Source organism: Oryx dammah, unplaced genomic scaffold (genome assembly GCF_014754425.2).
Source record: "Oryx dammah isolate SB20612 unplaced genomic scaffold, SCBI_Odam_1.1 HiC_scaffold_20, whole genome shotgun sequence".
NCBI classification, from domain to species: Eukaryota; Metazoa; Chordata; class Mammalia; order Artiodactyla; family Bovidae; genus Oryx; species Oryx dammah.
In genome coordinates, this window is record NW_024070204.1 from 39,225,449 (window position 1) to 39,251,915 (window position 26,467).

Genomic DNA, 26,467 nt, shown 5'->3' on the forward strand with positions numbered 1-26,467 from the left:
TGACGAGAGTTTGATGCTTTAACATGACAGGCTTATGCAGAACGATACTGACTTTCTAAAGCACGTTGACAGCTTCTCACTTTTATTTTCCCTGCAGTGGAATGAGGTGGAAAAGCCCGTATTTGACAGAAGTCCCGCGCAGGACATTTAAAAGCCACATTCCCTAGGTTGCACACAAGGACAATCCGAGGGCTGAGGCCTGTATCTGAGTACCCGCCTCCCTGTGCTCCAGGATCTGGACATACTCCTATTCTAACATGCCTTGTGTCCTTGGTAAATTACTTCATCTCTCCTGCCTCTGTTTTCTAACCTCTAAAATGAGGTTCTTCCTACTTTTAACTGTCTTTTCACCATGCCCCAGCAAGCAGGAGTTTGGAAACTGAGTGCAGGTGGAAAGAGGCAGTGTTGGGTTTGCTAATTACGCTTTTCAAGCGTTCTTGTCCGTTTTCTCCCCCTTTCCAGCAGAGAGCTAACGCAAGCGTTCCTCTGAATTTGTTGACTGCACTTAGGCTCTTTGAGGTCCTGCCTCCTTTTTCGGAACGGGGGTGGGCGGAGAGGAAGGAAGTGCCCTGCAACTACCAATATTTTCCTCTAGGAGGAGCCGCGCAGCCCAGATGAGAGTGACACGCACCAACTCCAACTCCTCGCCGGGGAACGCTTCATCCCAGCTCCGCGGAATGCTCGGCCGGGACGGCGCTCGGCGCCTCCGCAGCGGGTCTCGAACCGGCCGCCCTCAACTCCCGCTCCTCCTCGCTGCGGCCGCCCGGCTCCCGGGGGCGGCGGGCCGGGCCCGGCGTGACCCCTGGTGAACGGCGGCCGCCGGTTCCCACCCCTCCCCTCTCAGCCTCCCTTCCCGGCTCACCCCGCCCCCTCCCCCCTCCCCGAGCCTGACAGCTTGCGAGCCGCGGAGCAGGGCGCAGCCATGGGAAGAGGAGGCGGTCTGGGGAGCAGCGCCGGCGGCGGCGGCGGCAGCGGAGGCTGCTGCAGCGGCGGCGGCGGCGGCGGCGGCTGCTGAGCCGAGGCGGCGGCAGGGACCCGGGGGGCCGCAGGGCCCCGCGCCCTGGGCCCCAGCGCGGACGCGAACAGCGCGCTCTCTCCCGAGGCGAGGCTCGGAGGTACTGGAAGGGAGGTCTGGGATCGGGCTGTTACTTTTCCACTGTTGTGTCGGGGGGCCTGGGAGTGGAGCCTGGGACGCCAGTTGTTTATGAAAACTGGGGAATCTGTCTTACGTATTTACACTGATAATTTTTGTCCTGGTGACTTGGGGGTTGGCGGTGCGCCCCTCCTCCTCGCCAAGAGGTTGTTTTCAGCTGGTGGGTAGTTGTAACCCGATCCACGCTCTGGACGTGTGTATGTGTGTGTGTTTCTGTAAGTTAGTGGGAGGCATCAGGGAGTTAGGGGTGACAGGCGAACCACCCCACGCTGGCGCCTCCACCCACCCGTGTTTGCGGTGCCTGGAGGGGCTTCCTCCGAATCCAGTTTTGTTCAAGTCTTAGAAGTTTTGCGAGCGTTTCTGTTTGACACCATCAGTCGGCCAGGCTGGGGCAGGAACTTCAGAGGCTCGGTTGCTGAGCGAGGAGAGGTCCCAGGCTGCGCGGGGACAGGGCAAGTGAGAGGAGGTGGTCCGGCTGTGCGCCTCTGCCCCTCGCGCTGCTCCCCAAAGCGCACCGGCCTTTGTGCGTTTGTGCAGGCTGCAGCCGGGACACGGGCACCGACGGAGCTGGGGCTAGAGTCACGGCCAGCAGTCCGCATGAGCTGAGGTGGGTGGAGATCGTGGCGAGCCGAGCTCCTCCAGTCCTGGACACACTTGTGGTTATGAAATCGACCAGGCTCAAAGTTTTGACAGAACTGCTCGAGGCAAGAGAGCAGCGGGTGAGTGGGATAGTGTCGGATCTGGGGTGAGGAGTCTGGCGGTGCTCAGTGAGAGGGTGCTGAGCAGGGTCACCGACTTGCGGGTGCACAGGGAAGTCTATTTTGGGGTGAGTGCTTTGTATATAACCCGGAGCAGGGGGGTACGCCTGTTGGGGCCGCGCTGCGGGTGTCGGTGGCCGGTTGCGGGGTCTGCGTGCTGAAGGGGTGTTTACGTGCGCGCTGTGAGTGTGCGCCCATGTGTGCTCCTGGGGGTGGGGGGCGTGTCGGAGCCTGAGCCAGTAGGGTGTGCGGGGGAGTTGTGGGGAGGAGGCCGGAGAGGTTCGGCCCCTCTGTTTGTGCCGCCAGAAGACCTTGGAAGGGACAGGGAAAGGTAACGGGAAGCCAGAGGGTTGGGAAGTCGCAGGAGTTGCAGAACGGGATTTAAGTACCACAGACTTTAAAATACTAATCCCTTTGCCATCCAAGGGCTGGTGGTAGAGGTTTCTGGAGCTCTCAGGAACCTGCACAGGAGGACTGAGGGTCTAGGAGATGTGTGAATGTGTGGGTCCAGAAGCCCGGAGTCGCGGACGCAGTTTGGATCGGTGGATCTGAAATTCCCAGCGCGCAGTAGCCAGTCGCTGCAGAGTTTAGACTCCCTGGTGTGTGTGCCTGGGAAGGCACCTACCTTTCCTCACCGTGGCAGTTCTGTGCCCTGAGCAGTTGTTGTCATCTTGGAAGTCCTCTTCTCTGGGGATTCCAGGCTATATAGACTTTGCAGGTAACTGGTATTGAAACATTTCTAGAAAATAAAATGCTGGATAGAAACGAAATAAAATTTAGTGGACGAGAGTTGTTGGTTCCATCTTTTCTGTGATTGAGGATTGTTTCCTTCTGAGAAAAGCAGAGCTCAGTGTTGCCAGATTAGATTTCAAGAAGTCTGGGTCATTGATGGTTTCCCTTCAGATGGACTTTAGATGGAGCTGGAAGGATGTGTTTTAAGCCAGAGACCATTGGAAAACTTCATTTGTGGCTTAAGTATGTCCCATCTCTCATCTTCTTCCTCCCTCTTGTAAACTTCTTGCTTCACATGAGTCTAAGGAAAGTTGGTGAGTCAACATTCAGTTTTTCTTTTGGAGAAAATATATCACAGGGAAATTATAGTTTAAATCTCCTGAATAGCATGGACAACCAGCACTTCATGGGCAGAGGTGTGAAATGAAAATCTATAAATGCATTGACAAAGTGACGACACCAGTGCACTTTTTGTTTCAAACTGAGCATAACTTTGCCTGGAAAATATTTGTTCTAGGCAGAGTTTGGGGCTATGCTTTTGATTGTTAGTTTTTAAACAGCAGACTCCACATCATAAACTTTTTAAATGGATTCTATTATTAGACGCCTTCTCTGTGCTATCTCTGGTGCCTGTGTTAACAGATGTTTATAGCGCTTAGTAACCTATGGAATTGTCATACTGAGTATCTTGTTAGCTCAAGACATAATGTTTATAGCATAATGTAATAAATGAACCCTCGTTGCAGTCTGCTTCTGCCAAGCACATGAAGCACCCCAACATGGAAACAAATCTTAAAGTTGGTCCAACTTGGCAAACCTTTTTGGCTATCTGCTAGTAAGCATTGTTAATATAAAGACAGAGCTGAGTGATACACTGACAATAAAGCACAGCATAATGGTTAGCTTAGTAAAAAGGCATGGGCTGTATTTTTTAAATCTACTAACCTTAAGCTTCTGGACATTCCACTGGTAAACTGCACAATTCCAGAGTTTCAGTCTATTTTCAGAGAATACATTTTTTAAAAGTATGTCAATAATGAAAATAATTTCGATTTTGTGTGTGTGTTCATGTATGTCCATACAAATCACCTCTTTTTCTTTTTGAAAAAGAAAACCCTATAAATTGTGGTAGTGACTTAAATAATATGAGTTTTCAAATCACCTAATCATTTTCTGAATCTTGAGTTGATAAGAATCGAAGTGTTCTAAGCCTAGAGTCATACCTTTGCTAGCTGGGTAAACAAGGCAATACAGGATGTCTTTTTGGTAAAGTGATTTTTTTTTTAACCTGGGACAGTATAAAGAATATACTCAATAACATGGTTGATTAGTATGATCACTGACTTTAGAGGTAACTCCCTACCAAGGGCAAGAACCACCACTTCAGAGCCATCCCTATTAGTCACCAGCTGAGCTCTTCTGGGAAATAATCAGATGAAAATCTTGCTTCCTCACTAGCCAGTCTTTTCTAGGAGAGATTCATGACTAGAAAGTTCTGCCTGTACAGAATCAACATTTTCTTCTGCTTACTGGCCTAAACTGGAACCACATACAGTGAATCTAATCTCTCATCCCTTTAAGTGCTGTATAGAGAACAAATAGCCTGCTCCTTCTTCCTGAATTCTTTCTCGCCTGTTCTCGGAGTTGTTCCTTACCCACTGTGGAGTGCCACACGTTTCTGCCCTGACCAATATGCCCTTGAGTCCACATTCTCACCATCTTTCCTAATGTATATCATCCAAAACATAGATGTGAAATCCCAAGTCCTGGACATTCTACATCTCTTCAGTTCAGTTCAGTCGCTCAGTCGTGTCCAACTCTTTGTGACCCCATGAATCACAGCACGCCAGGCCTCCCTGTCCATCACCAACTCCCAGAGTTTACCCAAACTCATGTCCATCGAGTCGGTGATGCCATCCAGCCATCTCATCCTCTGTTGTCCCCTTTTCCTCCTGCCCCCAATCCCTCCCAGCATCAGGAATTTTTCCAATGAGTCAACTCTTCGCATGAGGTGGCCAAAGTATTGGAGTTTCAGCCTCAGCATCAGTCCTTCCAATTATATCAGCTTAATATTCATGAGCTCTTTTAGCCATTTCATTACACTGTTCACTAATTTCAAACCTGTAAACAACTCATTTCTTTTCAGATTATTAATCATCCACAGTCAAAACATTGTGATATAATAGTTTCAAGACTTTTTTTCATGCTTGAACTCCCAATGAGTCTGTGGAAAATGTAATACTGTGTAGGTGAATAGAATTCTACATGCAGTGAATACAGCTCTCTCATTTCTTACTATCAAGGAATACCAGATGTAGAATATTCTGAAAATGAGCAAATTGCAGCTGCACATTACAGACAGGTAGAGATGACGTTGTGAGATATTCTTTTCACAAGTGTGAGTTGGTAATCGCAGTCAGCATTTATTGAAGGCTTGTTCTGTCCAAGTCCTAGACACTGTGCTATCTGGCCCTAAATGAAGTGAAAGTACATCATTCAGAGACACTTCCTCAGGCAACCGGGGTTGAAGATGTACATATAGGACATGAACTGAGTCAACAACCTTGTCTTCCTCTGGGGATAAATGCTTGCTGATGCCGCAGGGAAGTCTGGAGCAGTTATATCTCAGTACTTAGGGAGCTCCCTGATACTCCTCACTTACCAAGTCCTCACCTTGGAGAGAGGAAGCAAAGCTGATCCATACAGGAGAGAGGGTGTGGTGCAAAGGCAACAGCTTTGGGACCCATCTGAGCCCAGTTTGAGTCTGAATTTTACTGCCAACATGCAAATTAACTCCACTGAGAATGACTTTTCTCCTCTGTGAATATTTTGTGCCTACTGCCAGTGAGTATTTTCTCCTCTGTGAGTATTTTTGTGCCAGGACAGAGGCGTTTCCACATGTAGCATTTACGACCTGGACTCGGTATTAGACACCTATCTGTTATGATTGATTTCTCTTTTGTGTATCTGGCTGAGGCTTCCCGACTAAATTATGAGTTTCCTCTGCCACCAGCTGAGAATATGCCACAGCTGAGATTCTTCTGTCTTCCTGCAGAAAGTGTTTATGCTTGATGATGATGATAGTGTTGTTTATACCAGCAAGTCTGGATGTGAAAGAAATGACCATTTCTTATTGGCAAAGAGAGAAAACTAACCTGTGATAAAGACTGACTTCTGGGCCTATCAGAAGATCCTACTTGTGTGCAAACTTCAGTCAGGACAAGGGGCCGTGCAAGTCTTGTGCTCTTAGATGCAATTGTCCATGCCATCCCCCTCGTGTGTGTGTGTGTGTGTGTGTGTTTGCAGTAACAGTCCTCACCCATCCCCCTTGCTTTAAGGTCTCCATCCATATTACATTTTCTTCCTTGCTTTATTCTTTCCTCATTTAAAGGGAGGAAATAATCAATGATAAAATGCATTTTTTAAAGTTCAAAAATCTATTTCATTGTAATGACCTATGTGGAAAAAGAAGCTGAAAAAGTTATATATAATATATATATATATGAACCACTTTGCTGTACACTTGAAAGTAACACAATATTGTAAATCAGCTATACATCAATAAAAACAATTTTTTAAATCTATTTCACTACTCCCTACCTCTTATTCACCCTCCTTCCTCAAATATAGCAGATCTACTGATAAGTACTTGAATATATAATTTCTAAACCAAAGCTCTGCTTTTATATTAGAAACCTGCCAGTTAGGATGACATAATGTGAAATAAAGTAGGTGTCAGGAAACCTAGGTCTCCTCACCTCTGCTTCTAATAGGCTTTGTAATTTTTGAAGACTACTTAACTTTCTTGAGCTTCATATTTCTTACAAGTTAATAACAAATAAACAACAAAAAGAGGAATTATCAAGATGATCTCCTAGGATTTTTTGCAGAGCTATATTTGCATCCATTAAATTATTGAATTTCTCTCTCAGATCTTTTTGGGCTTTGCTTGAACATCTGTGAAGTGAAGCGAAGTGGCTCAGTCGTGCCCGACTCTTTGCAACCCCATGGACAGTAGCCTGCACCTGAAGTGAAGTGGCTCAGTCGTGCCCGACTCTTTGCAACCCCATGGACAGTAGCCTGCACCAAGCTCCTCCATCCATGGGATTTTCTAGGCAAGAGTACTGGAGTGGGTTGCCGTTTCCTTCTCCAGGGAATCTTCGCAACCCAGGGATCGAACCCAGGTCTGCTGCATTATAGACAGATGCTTTACCGTCTGAACCACTAGGGAAGTAGGAACACCTATTTCACTCATTTTCAGTCTCTCAGTCTACTCTTTACATATCTGTCTTCCTTGCTAGGCTGTGGGATTCTCAAGAGCACAAAATAAATGTGATTCATTTTTTTATTGTTTCACTCTGCTGAATGCTGTAGACACAGCCGTGTGGAAAGAGTAATTGACTTAATGTGGGCTACCTTGGACAGTCGAGCTATAATTTATATCATTTATTTAACAGTGTGCAACAATTTTGGATATAAGCATCAAGAAATACTGTTTAATGATTCTCTTCCCTTACCATTAATTTTTAAAAATCAATTGTGTAAAACAGTTAAAAATGTAATCACAACCATGCTTCCAGCTCCTGTTTCTAAACAACACCAGCTCATCACAGTCTAATGCAAGAGGTCTTCCTGAAGTAGTTTCTTTTCTTTTTTTTTTTTTTTTTCGTTGAGCTAAATAAATTCCATGAAGAGTACCAGACTCTTAAAAGAAGGATGACAGAGAGGGTCATTGCTTAGTCTCAACTTCCTTGTTGGGTGTTTCTTACTACTTTTTAATATAGGCAGTTGAACCCTTAGGTCAGGTCCCCATTTCACTGAATAATGATTCATAGGGAGGTGATGATTTTGTCAAATTGTTGGGCTGTGTGTTTTTAATTAGCCTCTCACCGTCAAATACTCCGTTCCCAAATCAGTAGATAATTTCTTCTACAGAGTCCTTAAAACTTCCAGGTGTGTTTACTGCTCTGATTAGGGCTTGCATCTTTTGTTATTGACTAGACTTCAGTCAGTTTTCTTTAGAAGAATGTCATTATAATCCCAGTGAAATAGACTTCTTAGATTGTGAATTTGTTTAAACATAAACAAGTCTATTCCCAGCTGGCTGGGCTTCTAAGTGGAAAATGTATCCTAAGGAAAATGCTCACTTCATGGAGATTTGGCACCAGTGGTAGAAAGTACCCCATAAATCCCTCAGTCAGCATTAGAACCAAAAGGGCTTGCAAATTGAACAGGTGCTTTGATGTATTGGTCTATGGTGGACAGCCTGCTATGCTAGACATTTGCTGTAATAACTCCTTGATTGTATCCTCAGTTGTTTACAAAATAAAACATTTAAAGTAATATATAATTAAAAACCTTAAGAGAGGCATCCCTCTCTGTTCCTTTAGTATAGGGCTTCCCTGATGGCTCAGATGGTGAAGAATCTGCCTACAATGCTGGTGATCCAGGTTCAATCCCTGGGTTAGGAAGAGCTCCTGGAGAAGGAAATGACAACCAACTCCAGTATTCTTATCTGGAGAATCCCATGGATAGAGGGGCCTGGCAGGTGACGGTCTAAGGGCTCACAAAGAGTCGAAAACAAATGAGTGATTAACGCTTGTTAGTATGTTAGACATATGATAAAAGTCATTGGTGCGTAGAAAAACTCATCTTTTTTTTCTTGCTTAAAAATATCCTTTATCATAGTAAGCATCACATTATATCCACCTTTTTTTTTAATCTTTGAGTGGTCATGTCAAAAATGTAGAGTGAGATCATTACAAAACAGAGTCTTACAAAGTTTTCTTCTCATGCTCGTTAAACTGGAAGGTGCTACTGTGATGCAGAAAATACCTCATCTCAAGTTTGAGGATGGCTGATGAGTCCTCAGTTAGACTTCCAGTTATGATTGCTGTCAGTCAGATGTCAGCTTTGTCCTTGGTCAGGATGATGGCATATGATCCCACTTCACCCTATCAGTGGCTTCTTTGGACATCTTCAAGCTATGTTATTGTTACCCAGGAGAAACCTCAATTTGATAAAGCAAAGTAAAGAAGAGCCTGGAAAAGCATAGGTGAATGAGAAATTGTGAAAAGATTCCTGAAGACAAACCCTCTACAATGGTTTTTTCCCATAAAGGGGGAAGATACCAGAATCCCTGCCAAGATGATGATGACAGAAAAGACACCAATTTTATACCGAACAAGTCAGAAAGACTAAAGAAAGAGCAGCAGAATGAAGAGGAAGGATTTCTTTTTATTAGCAGTCAGGGCAGCACCATATTTCCAATAGGGACGTATGCAAAACAATCTTTGTTTGTCATAGAATAAACATTCAATACTGATATGTTACTAATGATATTGTTGTTTTTGTTCAGTCACTAAGTCATGTCTGGCTTTTTGCGATCCCACAGACTGCAGTATGCCAGGCTTCCCTTGTCCTTTACTATCTCCCAGAGTTTGCTCAAACTCATGTCAGTTGGTCGGTGATGCCATCCAACCATCTCATCTTCTGTCATCCCCTTCTCCTCCTGCCTTCAATCTTTCCCAGCTATCAGGGTGAGTCAGCTCTTTGCATCAGGTGGCCAATGTATTAGAGCTTCAGCTTCAGCACCAGTCCTTCCAGTGAATATTCAGGATTGATTTCCTTGCCATCCAAGGGACCCTTAAGAGTCTTCTCTAGCACCGCAATTTGAAAGGATCAATTCTTTGGAGCTCAGCCTTCTTTTTGGTCTAACTCATATCCATACATGCCTACTGGAATAACTGTAGTTTTGACTATATGGACCTTTGTTGGCAAAGTGATGTCTCTGCTTTTGAATATGCTGTCTGGGTTTGTCATAGCTTTCCTTCTGAAGAGTGAATGTCTTTTAATTTCATGACTGCAGTCACTGTCCCTAGTAATTTTGGAGCCCAAGAAAAGAAAATCTATCACTCTTTTCACTTTCTCCCACCTATTTGCCGTGAAGTGATGAGACTGGAGGCCGTGATCTTAGTTTTTTGAATTTGAGTTTTAAGCCAGTTTTTTGTTCTTCTCTTTCACCCTCCTCAAGACGCTCTTTAGTTCATCTTGACTTTCTGCCATTAGAGTGGTATCATCTGCATATCTGAAGTTGTTGATATTTCTCCCAGCAACTTTGATTCCAGCTTGTGATTAATCCACCTGGCATTTCATATGATGTACTCTGCATAGAAGTTAAATTAGAAAGGTGACAATATATAGTCTTGACGTATTTCTTTCCCAGTTTGAACCAGTTTGCTCCATGTCCGTTTCTAACTGTTGCTTCTTGACCTGCATGCAGGTTTCTCAGGAAAGAGGTAAGGTATGCTGGTATTTCCATCTCTTTGAGAATTTTCCACAGTTTTTTGTGATCCACACAGTCAAAGGCTTTAGCCTAGTCAGTGATACAGAAGTAGATATTTTTTTAGAATCCTGTGCTATTTCTATGATCGAATGAATGTTGGCAATTTGAACTCTGGTTCGTCTGCCTTTTCTAAATCCAGCTTTTATATCTGGAAGTTCTCAGTTCACATAGTGCTAAAGCCTAGCTTGAAGGATTTTGAGCATTACCTGGCTAGCATGTGAAATGAGTGCAATTGTGCGGTAGTTTGAGCATTCTTTGGCATTGCTCTTCTTTGGGATTGGAATGAAAACTGACCTTTTCCAGTCCTGTGGCCACTGCTGAGTTTTCCAAATATGCTAAGATATTCAGTGCAGCACTTTGATGGCATCATCTTTCAGGATTTGAAATAGCTAAGCTGGAATTCCATCACCTCCTCTAACTTTGTTTGTACTAAGGCTCACTTAACTTCACACTCCAGGATGTCTGGCTCTAGGTGAGTGACCACACCATCATTATCCATGTCTTTAATGCCTTTTTTGAACATCTGTACAGACCTACAAGACCTTCTAGAACTAACACCAAATAAAGAATACCCTTTTCATCCTAGGGGATTGGAATGAAAAAGTAGTCAAGAGACAAGTCAAGAGACACATGGAGGCAAGTTTGGCCTTGGAGTACAAAATGAAGTAGAGCAAAGGCTAACAGAGTTTTGTCAAGAGAATGCACTGGTCATAGCAAACACCCTCTTCCAGCAACACAAGAGATGCCTCTACACATGGACATCACCAGATGGTCAATACCAAAATCAGACTGATTATATTTTTTGTAGCTGAAGTTGGAGAAGCTCTATACAGTCAGCAAAAATAAGACCCAGAGCTGACTGTAGCTCAGATCATGAGCTCCTTATTTCAAAGTTCAGGCTCAAATTAAAGAAAGTGGGGGAAAACCACTAGGCCAGTCAGATATGACCTAAATCAAATCCCTTATGATTATACTGTGGAGGTAAAGAGTATATTTAAGAGATTAGATCTGGTAGACAGAGTGCCTGAAAAGCTATGTGGAGGTTCATAACATTATACAATAAGCAGTGACCAAACCATCCCAAGGGGAAAAAATGCAAGAAGGCAAAGTGGTTGTCTTATGAGGCTTTACAAATAGCTGAAAAAAGAAGAGAAGTGAAAGGCAAGGGAGAAATGGAAAGATACACCCAACTGAATGCAGAGAATAGCAAGGAGAGATAAGAAGCCCTTCGTAAATGAACAATGCTAAGAAATAGAGGGAAACAGTAGAGTGGGAAAGACTAGAGATCTCATCAAGAAAATTGGAGATATCAAGGGAATATTTCATGCAAAGATGGGCACAGTAAAGGACAGAAACAGTAAGAACCTAACAGAAACAGAAGAGATTAAGAAGAATTGGCAAGAATACACAGAACTACCGATGTTAGTATATGTAGTAAAACACAGAGAGAAATTGAAGTTGTTGACAAGACCTACGTGGATAGTTGGGGGCAAAAGGATGTGGATAGGATTGGATGGTCACTAGACTCTAAGCTCATAATGCAAATTTAGTGTTAATTCGCCTTAGATTAATGATGGCACCAAACGTGATGACCAGGTTTCCAAAGTGGATCTTGTTCAGGGCCTTGGAAACATTGAAGCAAGGTGGAAACATTTTGAATTTTCCACAGAACACACTAGAACTGGGAATACTCATCCTGTCTGCCAGCTCTTGGTATACCCTCATCACAGAGTATGAGATTTTAATTCTGTTTGCCTTTGTCCTGTACACTTTAGTGTTTTTATTTATTCTTTCAGTACATATAAGGTATGAAAGAGTTAATTATGTCATCTGAAAAGTACTTTGAAAACTAATTAGGAAAAGATGCTGAATAAATAAGATATTTTATTAGCCTGCAGGATGCAAATTGGCCAAGCTACTGGTATTTTGGGAATCACTGTGAAAAATCAAAGACAGAACACATATTTATTTATTTATTTTTGTACTAAAACATGTATTTTGATTTGTCTGCATTTTAATATATATTTGATGATAATACCACATAATATATAGTCATTTAAATTTTTTTTCATGATCAATCATGTATTTACCTTATACGTTAAAATTACTTGAAGATATATAACACAGGTTGATTGGGAAGAATCATCTTTATACAGACTTCGTCTTTATATGTCATAAGTATCCAAGTTCTATTTATGTCATTTCAAATTTATTTATTTATTTATTTTTATTATTTTAATTGGAGGCTAATTACAATATTGTGGTGGTTTTTGCCATACATTCATGTGAATCAGCCATGGATGTACATGTGTTCCCTACCCTGACCCTCCCTCCCACCTCCCTCCCCATCCCATCTCTCAGGGTCATCCCAGTGCACCCTGTCTCATGCATTGAACCTGAACATATGATAACATACATGTTTCAATGCTATTCTCTCAAATCATCCCACCCTCACCTTCTCCCACAGAGTCCAACAGTCTGTTCTTTACATCTGTGTCTCTTTTGCTGTCTCACATATAGGATCATCGTTACCATCTTTCTAAACTCCATATATATGCATTAATATACTGTATTGGTATTTTTCTTTCTGACTTACTTCACTCTGTATAATAGGCTTCAGTTTTATCCACCTCATTAGAACTGAGTCAAATGCATTCTTTTTAATAGCTGAGTAACATTCCATTGTGTATATGTACCCCAGCTTTTTTATCCATTCATCTGCCAATGGAGATCTAGGTTGCTTCCATGTCTTGGCTATTATAAACAGTGCTGCGATGAACATTGGGGTACACGTGTCTCTTTCAATTCTGTTTTCCTCGGTGTGTATGCCCAGCAGTGGGATTGCTGGGTCGTATGGCAGTTCTATTTCCAGCTTTTTAAGGAATCTCCACACTGTTCTCCATAGTGGCTGTACTAGTTTGCATTCCCACCAACAGTGTAGGAGGGTTCCTTTTTCTCCACATCCTCTCGAGCATTCATTGCTTGTAGACTTTTTGATTGCAGCCATTCTGACTGGCGTGAGTTGGTACCTCATTGTGGTTTTGATTTGCATTTCTCTAATAATGAGTGATATTGAGCATCTTTTCATGTGTTTGTTAGCCATCTGTATGTCTTCTTTGGAGAAATGTCTGTTTAGTTCTTTGGCCCATTTTTTGATTGGGTCACTTATTTTCCTGGAATTGAGCTGCAGGAGCTGCTTGTATATTTTTGAGATTAATTCTTTGTCAGTTGCTTCATTTGCTATTATTTTCTCCCATTCCGAAGGCTGTCTTTTCACCTTGCTTATAGTTTCCTTCATTGCGAACACATATTTATTGAGCCATTACCATGTTCCCAGAAATGTTCAGGACACTGGAGAATACAAAAGTGGTTAAGACATGACCTTTGATTTGCTGCTGCTGCTGCTAAGTCACTTCAGTCGTGTCCAACTCTGTGTGACCCCATAGACGGCAGCCCACCAGGCTCTTCTGTCCATGGGATTCTCTAGGCGAGAATACTGGAGTAGGTTGCCATTTCCTTCTCCAGCCTTTGATGTGAGGACCTAGCAATTAAGTTAGGAAGGCAACACTAATAATGTACATGGGGTGTCTATGTATTGACAAGTACACAATTTAATGAAAAATTATATTACAGAATGTAAATGTGACATTTATTTAGAGTGAAGGGAGATCTGTTTTGAAATAAAGCATTTGAGGTGAGGCATTATGGACAAAGTGGCTCCAGAGCCAGGATTTAAAATACAGTGAATTGTTTGGATACGTAGACATTGTGCGTGCGAAGGGTGGGAACTGAGCTCTAGGAGGTATGTCTGCAGCTCCCGGGGTCATTTGTAACAGGGAACAGGAGGGGTGTAGCAGGCTGTGGATTGGTTTCCCACTGGAAGCCCTTCTCATCACTAATTAAGGATTTACAGATGTGCCATATAGGCCCTTACCTTGGGATGGCTGTTGGGACATGACCATCCTGAACCCAGTCCTTGCTAGACAGTGGTGATGCTTGCAGCTGTCTCTGTAGGCTTCTCTTAGGCGTGAACATTATGTAAATTCAATTTTAAAACTTCTTTCTTTAGCAATATTCCAAGAAGTCTATTAAAGATGCCCACATTGTGGTTTCCCTTTAAGAATATGATCTCGAATGGACCCTACAATGGTAGAGTTGGCCTGGGATTTCCTCCTCTAGCCCCACTTTCCTGCCACATCCTTGTTCTGACAGTGTTGGGTCTCAGAGCCGTGGAGTTTCCTAGAATCTGAGATCCTTCACCAGTGATTCTCAACGATTCTGTTAAGCAGGGCACAGGGGCATTTGGAAATAGGGTTGTTCAAAGGACTGGAAGGATTTATGGAATTCTAGTGCCTAGAGTCAGGATGCTCAATCTCTGTAATGCCTGAGGCAACCCTACACAAAGGAGAATGCTAGTAGACCCTTGCTGAAAGCTGAATCTAACATCCTCCCTTTATTTATAGATGAGGAAATGGGAGTGACCAGACTTCCCCAGCATTAAACTCCCCAGGGACAGTGCCAGATTTATAGCGCCGTTCTTCTAGCTTTCTTTCAAGGGTTCTTTCTGCTACATCACAATCCCACTCATAAACCTTGACTTTTACTCTGTTGTTTATAGCATGTGGTTTATCTTCATCATTCATGAGTGGGTGGGTTGTGGATTAAGACAAGTGACACTTGACCAGCAGTTCTTTTTCCTGGGAACACACAGAGGTTTGCCTGTGAGTCAGGGCTGGTGGATGTCTTCTCGGGTGGCAGCAGATACAGAAGCCTAAAGGTAGGTGGGCATTTTGGAAAGGGCATGCAGTAGGCTTTGGAATCACACAAATCTGGCTTGTCTGAAGAGATTTGAATCCAGCTCAGTCATTTACTCCCCTAGAGAAGGGAATGGCAACCCACTCCAGTATTCTTGCCTGGAGAATTCCATGGACAGAGGAGCCTGGTGGGCTACGGTTCATGGGGTCGCAAATGAGGTTGCAAAGAGTCGGACATGACTAAGCGACTAACGTTTTCACTTTTTCACTGCCATTTACTACCTTTACAACTCTCAGCAAGTTAATGAATCATTCTGAGCTTTGTCTGTAAAAGGGGGATAGAGATTCTTACTTGGGAAAGTTGATGTAGTTTAAATGAATCCAAACAATGCCTGGCTCATATGCATGACCGGCAGCACCATCTTGCTCTAAGAGCGAGCCTTAAAACCTTTCCTCCTAAAAGGTTATTTGATACCAATTGCTGCTTTCCCGCCGCCCCCCTTCTGCTTTCTCTGATCAACCCAAGTTATGGCTTTAATGAGTCCTTGAAGTGTTTTTTTTGTTTGTTTGAATTGTTGAAATTTCCTCTTTCAGAAGAGGCCAGAGATTAGTTTCTTGTGACTTCTCTGTTAATGTGCCTAGACTATTACCATACAACAGAAATGAAAGATATATCCAGATGATTATCAGTGGCTTGTGAAATTCAACTTTTAAAATCAGTAACATAAGCCATTTCTGGATATATATGTTTGTCAGAGAGATTGCTATCTGTCAGTGTAGGTGAAGTGCTGCTTGGTGAGTTAAGGGACGATTCAAAGTTGGCCAGTTGGGGTGGTGGGGCTTGTAGTAAAAGGCTTTTCTGAGGACAGAATAGCCTACATTGATATGCTGTGACTTGTGAGAACCTAGGGGGATGAGCACAAAAGCCCACGAGTGTTTCAGCCCTTGACTTTGGAAAACACTTGCAGATTTTGACATCTAAGTGCACATCTTCTATTACTGGAACACTTTAAAGTTGCTTCTCTTTGTTAAAGGTTAATTTTCTTAAAAGGTAAAACCATGATAGAAAACAAACAGATGTAAAATAATACAGGTATTGATTAATGAAGGAACTTGATGCAGAGTACATCATGAGAAACGCTGGACTGAAAGAAGCACAAGCTTGAATCAAGATTGCCGGGAGAAATATCAATAACCTCAGATATGCAGATGACACCACCCTTATGGCAGAAAGGGAAGAAGAACTAAAAAACCTCTTGATGAAAGTGAAAGTGGAGAGTGAAAGAGTTGGCTTAAAGCTCAACATTCACAAAACGAAGATCATGGCATCTGGTCCCATCACTTCATGGGAAATGGATGGGGAAACAGTGGAAACAGTGTCAGACTTTATATTTTTGGGCTCCAAAATCACTGCAGATGGTCATTGTAGCCATGAAATTAAAAGACACTTACTCCTTGGAAGAAAAGTTATGTCCAACCTAGATAGTATATTCAAAAGCAGAGACATTACTTTGCCAACAAAGGTCCATCTAGTCAAGGCTATGGTTTTTCCTGTGTTCATATAGGGATGTGAGAGTTGGACTGTGAAGAAAGCTGAGTGCCAAAGAATTGATGGTTTTGAACTGTGGTGTTGGAGAAGACTCTTGAGAGTCCCTTGGACTGCAAGGAGATCCAACCAGTCCATTCTGAAGGAGATCAGCCCTGGGATTTCTTTGGAAGGAATGATGCTGAAGCTGAAACTCCAGTACTTTGGCCACCTCATGCGAAGAGTTGACTCATTGGAAAAGACTCTGATGCTGGGAATGATTGGGGGCAGGGGGAGAAGGGGACGACAGAGGAAGAGATGGCTGGATGGCATCACTGACTCGATGGACACGAGTCTGAGTGAACTCCGGGAGATGGCGATGGACAGGGAGGCCTGGCGTGCTGCGATTCATGGGGTCGCAAAGAGTCGGACACAACTGAGCAACTGAACTGAACTGCAAAGATGTCATAGTCATTTCAAAGAAGAACCACACAAATGTAGATACAGTAGAGGAATGTTGAAATGAATTTGTAAACTCTGACCTATCCATAGGGAAATAATCAATTACATCCCATGGATACAACTGATTTGCATTTATTTGGACAAAAACTATATTTGTGGCTCATTTCTACCAGTTAACTTCTGATTCTGAAAAGCTATAAAATAGCATAGTCAAAGACAAAGGCTCAGACTCCCATAGGATCAGCTAATCCCTGGAGGCTCAGCATTCCATTGAAAGGATATCCTGTAATTTCCTTTCTCATCACATAGTCCAGAGTTTCTCCTTATGCCTTCACGATTCTATAGGACTCCTGTTCGTGGTAGAACTTCTAATTTGCTGATGAAAACTTGGTGAGGTGGGATTTCTATAACTTTGGAAATTCTCTATTTTTCTTTGATATACATTTTACTTTAAAAATCTTTTGATTGTGGGAAGTTTTACATAAACAAAGTAAAGCAAATAGTATTTTTATCCTCAGGTACCCATTACTCAGCTTGCAGGGTCATCAATATTTTGCTAATCTAGTTTAATCTTTCCACATTGCCCCTAAGTATTTTAAAGCTCAGACATCTTATCTTTTCATTTGTAGATGCAAATAGTTTAGTATTTTATCTAACAAGTAAGCCTCCTATTTTTAATAACCAGATCGTCTATATTTTATGATGTATAGAGAGATAATACTTTATGAAAAGACATTATACTCCTCAGGCCTGACTCTGTAATATGATAGAGGTGTGAATGTGTGTGTGTGTGTGTATCACACATATATATACATATGTATCCATGTAAGACTAGTTCTCTTTTGTCATTCAGGCTCAGGCTCAAATGTCACCTTCTCAAAAGGACTTCTCTGACCCCTAGCTAGAGTAGTCTTTCCTTGACTAGGGGATGCTATCATATATCTCTGTTTTATTTTCATCACAGCACCTACCACTTACCTAATGCTGTCTTATTTATTAATTTGTTTTTCTATTTTTTTGTCCATCTCCACCAACAAAATCATAAGCTCTTTAATAGTACACATCTTTTGTCTTGTTCACTTTATATCCCATAGAAAATCCTTCCTAAGTTTTGGCTGAATGAATGCATTTTAGTAGTTCATGGAAGTTTTGTTAGCATTCTTCCAAAAATTTATTTCCCTTCCACATGTCCAAACACACATGGCTTTCATGTGCCAATTCCTAGTGTATTTATAATTTGGTGGGGTTTCCTCATAGTATGGAATGAGGGACCAGAGGTAAAATTAGGTCAGTTATTATCTCTCTCTGTACGTGCGAAGTCGGTCCAGTTGTGTCTAACTTTTTGCAACCCTATGGACTGTAACCTGCCAGGCTTCTCTGTCCGTGGGATTTTCTAGGCAAGAATACTGGAATGGGTTGCCATGCCCTCCTCCAAGGATCCTCCTGACCCAGGGATTCAAGCCGTGTCTTTACATTGCCTGCATTTGGTGGGTTCTCTACCACCAGCGTCACCTGGGAAACCCCATCTCTCTCCATAGTGACCTTAAACTGATATATTCAGTAGGCTCTTCACTTGAGTTGTGTCTTGGTTTGGATTTCTCCCAGAAGAAAGCCATAACAGAAGGAATCTGGATAAATGTTTATTTGGGAGAGTGAAAAAAGGAAGGGAAAGGAGCCAATAAAAGATACGTTTTGAAGCAAGGTACTGTCATTGGCAGTTTGTCATCTTCTGGAGTTGGTCATCTTCTTGGAGAGATTTTGGGAGCCCCGGCAAAATACACATCTCAGAGTCCTCTCACCCAAAGCTGAAAGAATTTGAATATTTACCCACCAATTTCCATCAGTCATTAATTCCTGGTCACTAACATTCAGGAGGGCAAAGCCATCTCCAGATGCAAGAGAGAACCTTCAGGCAGAGAAATACAGGTGCAGTGAGAAATTAGGCAGTGTGCCATATTAGGGGTTGGGGAAGGCATCTTGTGTTGGATAGCACAATATGAGTTTTCCCTAATGTTAACACCAGTAATCATGGTATATTTGTCAAAATTTAAAAACCAACATTAGTACAAAACTATTAACTAAACTCCAGACTGTATTCACATTTTCTTGGTGTTTTCACTAATGTTGTTTTTCCATTTCAGAATTCACTCCAGAGTATCACACTTTATTTAATTATAAAATTTTTAAATACTGCACATACACTCTTTTATGAGGGTGCTGTTATATGTTCAACCAGCTAATCTTTGTAACTAGACAGTATGTTCTATGAGTGAAAATCCAATGAAGTTGGTTTCCAACAATATGTTGAACAGAGAGTATGGTCTCAAAACAAATATATCAAAAGCACAAGACTGTTTGGCAGGGCTATGTGTAGCTCAGCCACCATCAGTTAGCTCAGAATTACTCAGAGCAGTATGATGACTTGGAAGAAATTTTATTTTGAACATTGTGTCATGAACATCAAACCTGAAGCAGGATCCCCTAAATCAGACGTGACCCAGTCAGTTCCGTCCACCTGGCTTTGTGTGTACTTGTCACATTTAATTCTGCTGTGAGTCACATAGCCTATACCTTGAGCCCCATAGATAGATGAGGGAATGAAACTCAGGGAAGTTGTTACTTGCCCAGGGATTTACAAGTGGTAAGTAACTCAGTTAAAATGAAGACCTATGTCTTCTGCTTTGGAGCTTATTCTCTTGATACTATCCTCCCACCCTCCCACTCTTCTCTACCTGCTTGCTCACCTCTCCTTGGTATCTTTTGATAGTCATGCAGTCATTGACAAATCTGTATTAGGAAACAAGCGTGGTATATTTCTTAGTAATCTGGATTAACTGTCAGTCTTAGATCTGTGAAACATTTTTCTGAACCTGCCTAACAATTTGTAAAAACTGTTATCTTGATATCTGCAAACATTGACCAAGAAGCTCATCAGAAAATTCAGTTCAGTCCATTCGCTCAGTCGTATCTAACTCTTTGCGACTCCATGGACTGCAGCATGCCAGGCTTCCTGGTCCATCACCAACTCCGGAGCTTGCTCAAACTCATGTGCCTTCCAACTATCTCATCCTCTGTCATCCTCTTCTCCTCCTGCCTTCAGTCTTTCCCAGAATCAGGGTCTTTTCCAGTGAGTTCCTGTGCTCTAACAATAAAGTTGATTCAGGGTCAATAAAAGGCTTAGAATTAAGCACCTCAATAGAGCAGGCATTGATATTTTATCATAATTCAAATATTTTATTATTTTATAATGTGTTTGACTTTGCTTCATTAACCTCTATTTCTCAGTCCTTCTATAGTTACTTTTTTTTTTAACATATTACATGAAGGATATGGAATGTTCAGTGAAATCATTGACTGATCTCTATACCTTCAATAGCCCAACTGAAAATTACCCTTGGTTACTTTGGAACTTGGGTCATGAAATTCAGAAGAAGAAATTTTTATAAATTATTCAAACTTTGACTCTGGGAAGATAAACAACATGGATATCTGGGCTAACCAATGCTGAAATCCCTCTAACCTCTAATTCTAAATTCAGAAAAGAATAGGCTTTAAGGATTTTTGTTTGTTTTTGCTTTGATTACAAGTTGTTGGAAGCTTAGAGTTAGTATCTAATAACACAATCTATGTAAAACACAAATTATTGGCTCAGAAAGAGATCAAACTTCTAAGAAGATACACAGAAACAATCATGTAAAAATTGTCTTTTGTCCTTAGAAAGAATAAACAGGGATTGACTGAAAGGTAATCCCTTCAGATTTTAATGTTTGAAGCATTGCACATTTTTAAAGGAGAAAAGGCATTACCGTTCAGATCATATTTATGAAACTGTTTTCTTTCCTTAAATGACTGCATTAGGTTGGCAAGGGCTTAAACCGTGACCTTTGATCGGATGGTCAAAGGGCTATTTGACCTTTGATCTTAGTATTTGTGACCTAGACACAATCTATTCATGCAGATTTGCAAATTGTGCTTCAGCAAGACCCCGACTCAGGGCCCTCGGGCCACGCTGCAGGCTTCCCTCTGCAGAGTGCTGTTTTGTACATGATGCTTCTGAGAAAGAGTAAGTTGAAGGAAGAGCCTCTCTTCTCAAAAAGAACAAAAAAGCAAACAGGCAACTGAACATATTTAAACCATCATATATTTCCTTATTTTGTTTAGATTGCTTTTCTGAACACTTTTCTTTAGGAACTACATGTTCTCTTTAGGAAGCCCTTGGATTTCTAGAGGAAAAATTAGTTTTTCTATGTCACATTAACTTTTCTATGTCTAAATTCAGGTTTACTTTCATAATGGTGAGATTATAAGCTCCCACAGGGCAAAGGAGGCTTCCCAGTGGCACTAGTGGTAAAGAACCCACCTGCCAATGCAGGAGACTAAAGAGACGTGAGTTTGAACCCTGGATTTGGAAGATGCCCTAGAGGAGGGCATGACAACCACTCCAGTGTTCTTGCTTAGATAATCCCACAGAGAAGCCTGGCAGGCTACAGTCCATAGTGTCGCAAACAATGGGACACGACTGAACCGATTTAGCACCCATGCACAGGGCAAGGGACTGTGTATATTCTACTTGGTGGGCATTCAGTAGTTTGCTTCGCCAGCTACTGTTGTATGGGCAACATTAAATTACTTACTATTACCAGAAGCTATTCCAAGGCCTTTTTTCATGTTATGTTATTTAATCCCACACAAAACCCCCATGAGTCACCTGATTCTACATTTGGAGAAACTATGCCCCAGGGAGGTTGAATAATTTATTCAATGACCTGCAGCTGTAAGTAGCACAATCAATTTTCAAACACCTACCTTCCCAATTCCAACTCCCACGATTTTAGCCACTACCTGTGGGGTGGTTTTTAAAAATATATCCGCAAATTCTTTGCTACTGTTCCCATCAAGAGGTGGACTCCAGGTTTCTGTCCCTCAGAGTGGGACCTGGACTTGGTGACTCATTTCTAAGGAACAGAATAAAGCAGAAGCGATGATTCGAAACTCTGGAGTCCAGATCACTCAAAGGCACTGTGGCTTCTGTCTTGGGTGCTCTGTCTTTTGGATCCTTCTTTCTGGGGGAAACCAACAACCACGTGTTGAGCTGCCCTGTGGAGAGGCCCACATGGAAAGAGAGTGAGAGACTCCCACAGCCAGTGTGGAATGAAACTCAGGCCCCCAGCCCAGTAGCCAATGTGAAACCAAAGCCTCTGGACAATAACCACCATGACCTTGGAGATGAAGCCATCAGCCCCAGTCTAGCCTCAAAATGACCCTTTCCTGCCAACATCTTGACTGTGACCTTGTGAAAGACGCTGAGTTAGAATCACCCAGCTAAACCTCTTCTAGGTCCCTACCCACAGACTGTAAGATAATAAATGTTTGTTTTTTTAAACTGCTACATTTTGAGTTAACTTGTTATACAGTGATAGATAACTAAGGCAGCCTAACACTGCCTTGATCACTTTAAAAAAATAGTCTTAATTTCAGTAAATCTTAAATTTTGAAATATTGATATAGCAAAGAGAAATTTTCCAGAAAAAACAACTGCCAGATATAAGTAGTAAAATGTTAATGACCCGTTAACATAATAATTATAATGACATCCCTGGGATTTGGGATTTTGTAATTCAAAGGACAACTGCCTTAAAAATCCATGATTTAAAAGGAAGGATATTAATAATAACCACATTGCTGAAGATAGCATTTTGAACTTTTAAAAAAATCCTCGTGGGAAAACTAAGGAAATATTTTGTTTGGTAAGTTATCACTCATAATCTTAGATCGTCAGGAACATGTTTGCACTGTAAAGTATTTAAAGAGGGATATAAAACAAAGTTGAATTTTAACCTCTTCCCTAGTGATTTCACTCAACTTTTCAAAGGGGGTCCTAAAAGCTCATAGGTCAAGCCATGTCTTGGTTTGCTCTGCCTGCCAAATTGCATTAACTTTGCTTTATGGCCACTTACAGTTTAATAAATTACTTGGACTTTGATTAATATCTTTTGAGCTTAAGCCCAAGAATTTGAATAAGACTTTGGGACATAGTACTGTAAACTTATTTAAAGATGGACTCTCAGAGCTGGAGAGAGATGGGTTAATGTTGGATTTAGTACATGTATATGTACTGAATTTAGAGCATTTTAAGATCCTCATGGAAGACTCTAAATGATTTGCCTTTTTTAAAAAACATGTAAAGGTGATTTTTTTCTTATATACTTACAAAGTGATTTAAGTAAGTTAAGGAATTATTCATGAAGTGGATATGACTAGTTCTTGCTTGGTATTCAGAATGAATACAGAGATGCTGGTTTTCCTTCCCTATGTTGGAGAACATAGATTAGACCCTGCTAGTACTTCCCTTTCGATCTTTTTTCCTCCATGCAGCTTACACCCTGAAAATTAAGTAAAAAATACTTTTTATATTGAACTGGACTTGATAGTTTATGCTTGACTTTGATTCATGGGTTTGTGCTGCAGGGGGGGATAAAGATGAATATTGATAGCCTAAGTATAAAGAGCCATCATTACCATAATTCATTCATTCACTCACTCTCAAATCACTCATTAATTCAATCTATACTTTGCCCAGCAGAGCAGGGACTGGGTGCTGCAATCCTATAATAAGCAACTCAGACATAGCCTTTGCCTCATGTGAGTTCATGGTCTACAATGGAGAAGGACATTAACCAAGTATAATTAAAAGCAGTTTTAAGTATACTATGGAATAAAAGAATAAGGAGACCTAATTCAGATGGGGGCTTGGTGGTAAGGGAAGACTTTCAAAAGATTTTGAAATCTAAAGGGTAAGAGTAGGAGGAAGAAGGAAGAGCAATGTGGGCAGGGGGAACAGGAGCCAGACAGTTACCCAGTACTGTTGAGAAGTGAAAACAATTAGTGCAGCCAAAGCCCAGGGAGTGACGAGCATGGCCTTGGAGGCCAGAGGAGGAAGCAGGGGCTGGATCTCACACGGTCTTGCCGTCTGCATTGTAGTCTTTCTTAATGGAAAAGACAATAGAAAATCATTGAAGAGTTTGAAGCAAAAGGGTGACAGAATCAGGTTTGCATTTTAAGGAGGTCACCTGGCTCTATAATGAAGAATGGATGAAGGGAAAGTGGCAAGACGTATTCAGGGAGATGAATTCTACATCTGCTGGAGGCCAGAGATATTGGTAGCTTGGATCAGAGTTGGGGCTTCCCTGGTGGCTCAGATGGTAAAGAATCTGCTTGCAGGAGACTTGGGTTTGATCCCTGGGTCAGGAAGATGATCCCTCGGAGAAGGAAATGGTTACCTACTCCAGTATTCTTGCCTGGGGAATTCCATGGACAGAGGAGCCTGGTGGGTTACAGTCCATAGAGTCGCAAAGAGTCAGACATGACTGAGAAACTAACACTTTCAACTTTCAACAATAGTTAATGGATTTACCACTTATTTATGAAGGAAAGTGGACTGGACTTGGTGCTGACTTGGAAATGATTGGGTGAGGAATGCCATGTAAAACTTCCCAGTATTTGGCTTCTTCGGATGAATGGGGAACACTGGAGGGAGACCAGGCATAGGTTGGGAGACAGTGTTTAATATGGGGACATTTTCAGAGGGGGCTTTTGTAAGACATTCATAAGGAGACCCATTGTAGTCTTAGTCCTGGATCAGAGGTATCTGGAGATAAAAATTTGGAAATCAGTGGTTTCCACACAGTATTGAAGCCACATAGATATCACTCTGAGCTCCCAGAGTGAAAGCAGAGTGAGGAAAGAAAGAGTAAGCCTGAGTCCTGAGGAATCCAACATTTGAAAGCTACATGGAAGAGAAGCTGACAAATAAGAGTGAAAGCTGTGACAGGGAAGATGGTAGAGTGTCATCTCAGAGGCCAAGGAAACAGAATCATATAAGATGCTGATGAGGGGTAAAGTTAAAAAAAGAAAAATAAAGCCCTGAAAATGTCCATTGGGTTAGTAAAATGGATGTCTGGAAGGACTTTAAGGAGAGCTGGGTTGCTGTAGTGATGGAGACAGAGGCCTAGTGAAGTGTCATGGGGAGCAAGCGGGATGTGAAGAAGAGTGGATAGAAGATAACTCAAGATATTTGGCTGTTGAGGGAAACAGAAGGATGGAGCTCTAACTGGAGGAGGAAATATAGCTAAGGGAGATGTTTCTAAGGATGAGAAACCTGAGCTTATGTAAGGGTTGATGGAAAAGAGCAATGCGAAGGTGAGGGGGTGGATTGAAGCTAGAGAGAGGGTGGGTAATCCATCGTGCAGGATTCTTGAGAAGATAGCATGGTTCCACTCAGAGAACAGCTAGAGGAATCAGAGAGGAGCGAGGATCCCTGCCCTTCTGTACTAGGAGGGAAGAAGCAGGGAAGGGTGCAGACGCCGAGCTGTGGTAGCTGCAGGTTAAAGGCGTTTCTACTTCATGGCTTCTACCAATTTAGGAAAGTAGTTGAATGAGAGAGAGAAAGGGATGGCATCCTGGCAAAGAAAGGAAGCAGTTTCAAATTTTTGCAGAGGACAGAGAGATCTTGAATAGGAAAGGGAATAAACTAGTAAAGCTTAATAGGATCCCTAGTTATTACTTGAAGGCCCTGTTGAGATTGATGATCACAAATTTATGGTGACACACTGTTAAAAGGATAAAGTATTTGCTGTTTTCTGGAGGCATTCAGCCATTACCACACACAGGAAAAGTGGAATTCTCTAGGCCTTGGGTTTTGTCAAAGAGCTGTGACGGAAAGATGGCAGGAACAAGGGAGCCACTGAAAGGACTAACCAAGGACCTAAGCTGGCTAAGAAAAAAAAGTTGAGATGGGGAGAGAGTAGGAATCAGAGGAGTTGATTAAATGTGGTAGAAGAATAGAAGTCGGTGATAAGAACAGGATGCTGCACCCAAGAATAAATAAATTCAAATTCTTAAGGGGGGCGGCCATTGATTGTTTAAAGCTCACTGGTGATTCCAGTGCTATTTTTCAAAAAGTAATATAGGGATGTAGTGTAAAAAACAAACCAAAGACAGGAATATGATGAAATGATTGTTATTAAGTCCATAATGAAAAAAGATACTATCAGGATGAAATCAAGATGAAGACATAATTAGAGAACGCAGTCAAAAAAGTGTGCCTTTAAAACAAAAACTCTGAAATCAAGCATTTCCTTCTTCACAAACTGAAGATATAGGCCCTTCCTTCTTGTTCATTCTCTTTAATTTTAGAAGTCCATAGCAAAGAAACAAAGATTATTATAGGGAAGCTAGCACAATTCAGGAGGACCTCCCTGGTGGCTCAGTGGTAAAGAATCAGTCTTCCAGTGCAGGAGATGTGGGTTTGATCCGTGGGTTGGGAAGATCCTCTGGAGAAGGAAATGGCAACCCACTCCAGTATTCTTGCCTGGAGAATCCCATGGACAGAGGAGCCTAGTAGGTAACAGCCCATAGGGTTGCAAAGAGTCCAATACAATTTAGCAACTAAACAACAATGAAATGTACAATTCAGGACAAATTATCTGATGCTTTGGGATTGAGCTGATGCAAACAGGAACTGGAAACATGGTAATATTTGTTCACTACAGTCTCTTTGGAGGGACACCACTTTGGCTTCCTTGGCATGGGATGCTGTTAGTCTGGCTACAGAGGTCTGAATGTAGGGCTTGGGTTCCTGTAAGGATCCTGCTTGGCCCTCTGTTGGCCCAGATCCTTGGGCTTGGTGGCTTTATCATGGTCCATTGAAATCAGATGTGAGGTTACATTAATGTTTTA

The 26,467-nt window shown here is 42.0% G+C and overlaps 1 protein-coding gene across 2 annotated transcripts in view; it reads left to right on the plus strand.

The window, feature by feature from the left end:
• The first annotated feature begins 986 nt into the window (after positions 1 to 986).
• Positions 987 to 26,467, plus strand: part of GHR (growth hormone receptor) — a 297,195-nt gene continuing 271,714 nt past the window's right edge. Inside the window, exon 1 of one of the 2 annotated variants that reach the window (XM_040262428.1) lies at positions 987 to 1,115. The gene's annotated coding sequence lies outside the window, so the exon portion shown is untranslated. Of the gene's footprint in view, positions 1,116 to 1,163; positions 1,873 to 26,467 lie in introns of those variants that run through there. The other variant, XM_040262429.1, reaches the window with a different exon arrangement.